Consider the following 5475-nt stretch of genomic DNA (forward strand, 5'->3'; position numbering starts at 1 on the left):
AAAGGTAACAAGGTTGACTTTTAGTTAATTAAAATTCAGACATTTTTCTTTAACTTCGGGGAAAGTGACAGCTAAGCGTGTGAACTATAGTGAAGGACAAAAAAAGGCATTAGCCATTAGCATTGAAAATCAGCGCCGACATACACTTCGTATTGTGAACCAAATGATTCAAACATTTATAAAACAACCAATTAATTTTAATGGTTTGGTACACCGAGGTACGCCTGTATTAGTATTGCAATCCTTTGTATTGGGATACATAGAACCAACATACATGTGAATTGGCAACATAGCACAACATTTGTGTCACATTGGAGATATCTGGTAGTTACACTGACCTTGCCCAGGGACCTAGGATTGATTCACAGCACAGAAATACAGGCTGGGTTAGCAATGTAGCTCCGTGGATTAGTGGTTAGCACTACTGCCTCACAACTCTAGGGTTGTCGGTTTGAATCCCAACCACGGCAAGGAAGTAGCATGATCTCTGTGTGTGGCTGTCTTCACATACATGTTCTGGCAGCATCTTTGCTTTCTGTCTAAATGATCCCTAGAATGTGAATTAGAATGAGGCCTTGTCTGTTCAAACACCTTCAAAGCTGCACCTTATGTGAATGTCATACAATGGGAGGAGATACTACTGGACTACTAATAGATTTGATAATGCTGGTTTACACTCCACCCACTTTTGTGAAGGATTTGGCAAGCAAAGAGCTGAGAGAGAGATGAGTAAGAGATACATACCAGAGAGTGATAAAGAGAGACATGCAGAACAGTGAGTGAGAAGAGCGAGCCAGTGAGACAAAGAAGAGCGAGTGAGAGATATATACTGAAGAGTGATAAAGAGAGACATGCAGAAGAGTGAGTGAGAAGAGCGAGCCAGTGAGACAAAGAAGAGCGAGCGAGAGATATATACTGAAGAGTGATAAAGAGAGACATGCAGAAGAGTGAGTGAGAGAGAAGAGCGAGCCAGTGAGACAAAGAAGAGCGAGCGAGAGATACATACTGAAGAGTGATAAAGAGAAACATGCAGAACAGTGAGAGAGAGAGAAGAGTGAGCCAGTGAGACAAAGAAGAGCAAGCGAGAGATACATACTGAAGAGTGATAAAGAGAGACATACAGAAGAGTGAGAGAGAGAGAAAAGGCTTGGGTGGGGAATCCACACATCCAAATTGTCACAAATACTGGTGTGGAATTTCCCACAAATGCATAGCAGACCCTTATCCCAGCAGGCAGGTACCGCACGCCTTCAAAGATTTATTTCCTTTGTTGATTTTCCTGCTTCGCTCACACTATATGCAATTGAAAATTGCTCTTTAAGTTGCCAATTTCACCGTTTTCTAGAGATTTTCAAACTAGTTGTGTTTTCAGTTGTGTTTAGCATTGCGATTTCTATTGCAGTCTAGATGTTAAATTGCTAATAAATGGTCAAAATCTTCAAATACCTTTGAACTCTCGCTGCAACAAATGGCGTACGTTACTCCCCTCACATTCACATTCATTATATCCAATATCAGGTACCATGTCAATTCACAAATTGCACCTGAAATTGCACACCCTGGATGTGACTTGTCATGTGATTGGCATGGCCAGCAGCTTGCTCTTTGCATGGCAAATTGCACACAATGTTACTGGGGGCCAACACCACTGTCACATCTAATCCGATGCGGCAATTGCCCAACTTACAGTGAAGTTGCACGAGTTCACAATCCAATTGGATGTGAATGGAGCCTACAGTGGCCAATAGGGTGCGACTTGGTCTACGATTTGCAAGTCGCATGTCATGCCAATTGCATGGCAATCGCAAACAATGTTACTGGGGGCCACCCGGTCACATTAAAGCAGATTTCTAAGTGGTGTTATTGACACCACAGTCACATCATGTGACTTACATTGATGTCACATGATTTCCAAGTCGGGGTACATGGTGATTTAAAGTGCAATTTGCAAGAAATCTGACACAGATCTTGATCCCTTGAAAGTATGTGTACATGTAACTAAACTCTTCTTTAAACAGAGATGAATCTATCCCAATATACAATAAATAATACATAAATAAAATTTGCAATAAAATAAATTGTAAAATAAAATAAAAATTCCCAAAAATTATATATCCAACTAAATGTTCCAAAAAATAAATGTCCAAAATGTCTCTGTAAAGATGTCTTTCCAAATTCCAAAGCAAACTCCTATCATCTGTAATCATCCAGTATGGAAATTCCACAGTTCTTTGTGAACTTCAAAAAAATAAACTTCTGATAGTGTATTACCTTTATACTGAACATACATGTAAAATAGTGACAACTTTTGTGTATTTGGTAGATTTTATATTAACTGTTAGTGTTTTTTTAGGGGTTGATTTTATTTATATATTATATTTTATTTAATTTATCTTATTATATATCATATTTATCATACTTTTTATGAGATAGTTTGGGGATATGGATCAGGTTTAGTCTGTGTGTGAGTAGATGTAGAATGTATTGATCTGGGAATGCATAGATTGACCAGTAGAGGGAGTCATTACCATAGGGGGTATAAGATTGTCATTGTATTGAATATCGGTCTGTTATATATTTATATATTATATAAGAAGGGTGTATATACATTGCTACTATTTAGTTGGATTCACAGTATATGTTGATCCTTTTTAGCATTTTAATTACATGGGGATTTAGATGAGGTATGGGGGCGTGTACCTGTTAGGGGGAGTGGGGGGGTCATTAAGATGGAGTTTATGTTACAGTATAGGTACACAGTTATATGGTTCTAGTATAGATGCTGTGGGATTGCAGTGTTTGTATAGGGATTGCAGTGTTCATACAGGGATTGCAGTGTTTGTATAGGGATTGCAGTGCTCGTATAGGGATTGCAGTGTTCATATAGGGATTGCAGTGTTCGTATAGGGATTGCAGTGCTCATATAGGGATCGCAGTGCTCGTATAGGGATTGCAGTGTTCGTATAGGGATTGCAGTGCTCGTATAGGGATTGAAGTGTTCGTATAGGGATTGCAGTGCTCGTATAGGGATTGCAGTGTTCGTATAGGGATTGCAGTGTTCGTATAGGGATCGCAGTGCTCATATAGGGATCGCAGTGCTCGTATAGGGATTGCAGTGTTCATATAGGGATTGCAGTGTTCGTATAGGGATTGCAGTGCTCGTATAGGGATTGCAGTGCTCGTACAGGGATTGCAGTGTTCGTATAGGGATTGAAGTGTTCGTATAGGGATTGCAGTGCTCGTATAGGGATTGCAGTGTTCGTATAGGGATTGTAGTGTTCGTATAGGGATTGCAGTGCTCGTACAGGGATTGCAGTGCTCGTATAGGGATTGCAGTGTTCGTACAGGGATTGCAGTGCTCATACAGGGATTGCAGTGCTCGTATAGGGATTGCAGTGCTCATATAGGGATTGTTGCAGTGTTTGTATAGGGATTGCAGTGTTTGTACAGGGATTGCAGTGTTTGTATAGGGATTGCAGTGCTCGTATAGGGAATGGGAATAAAGATATACATGCCGCCATTTTTCCATAGAGTAAGATGGCGGATTCGATTTCCTGCCCTTGATGTGGGACAGAATATAAGGAACTGCCTCTCAGACGTCTTGATTCCTTGTGAAAAAGTCCAGGAAGTGACGAAACATGTCAGGACATGTGACGTCTGAAGAACTCACGCAAAACCGGAAGTGTGGTGGTGGCCATTTTGGAAGTGGGAACATGCGGTTCTCTATACATAGGACTACACCTGAGCTGTTCTGAATGCTGGAAGCTGATATTCTTCAATTGTAATGTAAGATATTCAATAAATATTGACTTATGTTACTATATAGCGCTGATTGTCTCCTATCTCACCTGATGAGGAATATGGAAGAGTGCCAACAGGAACATTAGGAAGCCTGGAGAGTGCGACTATCCCCTGAAAGCCTGGGATTTATTTCCAGAGGGGAATGATCCATTGTTGCCCCAGTTGGAGGAGAGCACTTTATTGTTCACTATTATTGAGTTTGTAGTGCTCACTATTAGAGATTTGGGTTAATCTCCATTCTCACTATTTGGAGGTGATGACGTTTCATCGTTTGGACTTGGAATGGTCACTCTTCTGATTCTTGTCACGAGTGTATTTACATATTCAGAGATTGATATATTGGTAGAGGAATTGTTTTTTCACGTGTGAGCTCACGGTATGCAGTTGGCATGATACACGGTTCTTTCACTATTTTACATGTATGTTCAGTATAAAGGTAATACACTATCAGAAGTTTATTTTTTTGAGGTTCATGAAGAATTTTGGAATTTCCATACTGGATGATTAAAGATGATACGAGTTTGCTTTGGAATTTGGAAAGACATCTTTACAGAGACATTTTGGACATTTATTTTTTGGGACATTTAGTTTGATATATAATTTTTTGGGATTTTTAATTTTATTTTACAATTTATTTTTTTATTTTATTGTATATTGGGATAGATTCATCTATGTTTAAAGAAGAGTTTAGTTACATGTTCATTCATGTACCGTATTGCATGACCGCGCAATTGTCAGTAACACAAGTGCAGTGCTGTATAGCAAAAAAATGGCATAAATTCCATTATCTCTCCCATAGTTTGTAGACGCTATAACTATCACACAAAGCAATCAATATACACTTATTGGGATTTTTTACCAAAAACATGGAGCAGAATACATTTTGGCCTAAATTTATAACTAACTTTAAGTTTACTATATATTTTTATAGCCAAAAGTAAAAATTTTTTTTTTTTTCAAAATTTTTGGTCTTTTTTTGTTTATAGCGCAAAAAATAAAAAGCGCACAGGTCATCAAATACCTCCGAAACAAAGCTCTATTTATGTGAAAAAAAGGACATAAATTTCGTTTGGGTGCAGCATTGCATGACCGCGCAATTATCAGTTGAACTAGTGCAGCACTGAAAGCAAAAAGAGGCGTGGTCATTAAGGGGGTAAATCCTCAGGAGGGGGAGGGGTTAAACTCTCCAGTATCTTCCCAACTATAGAAGTTCCACTAACAGCTCTATAATTACTTGGGAAAGATTTTGTCCCCTTTATAAATATTGGCCCCACATTGGCCTTACACCAATCCAGTGGTACTATGCCAGTCATTAAAGAGTCCCTAACAATGAGAAACAATGGCTGTGAGATGACAGAGCTGAATTCTTTAAGGCCCCGTGGGTGTCTGCCATCCGGTCCAGGGGCTTTATTCACCTTTATTCTGTACAAATATTTCTGCATCATATCAATTGTGAGCTAATGTGGATCATCTGGGGGGTGTCTGTACCACCCCCCATTATGGACAAGAGCCCCCCCATGCTCCTTTGTATACACAGAGCTGAAGAAGGGATTTCATACATTGTCCTTCTCTTTGTCCCCCCCCCCCAGATGGTTCTGTAAAGGGCCTACATGCTGGGACCGGACCTTTCTACTATTCATATATTGGAGGAATGTTTTGGGGTCGTCCTGATAT

Source organism: Staurois parvus, unplaced genomic scaffold (genome assembly GCF_062004578.1).
Source record: "Staurois parvus isolate SC_StPar_1 unplaced genomic scaffold, SC_StPar_1.0 ptg002977l, whole genome shotgun sequence".
Lineage (NCBI taxonomy): Eukaryota > Metazoa > Chordata > Amphibia > Anura > Ranidae > Staurois > Staurois parvus.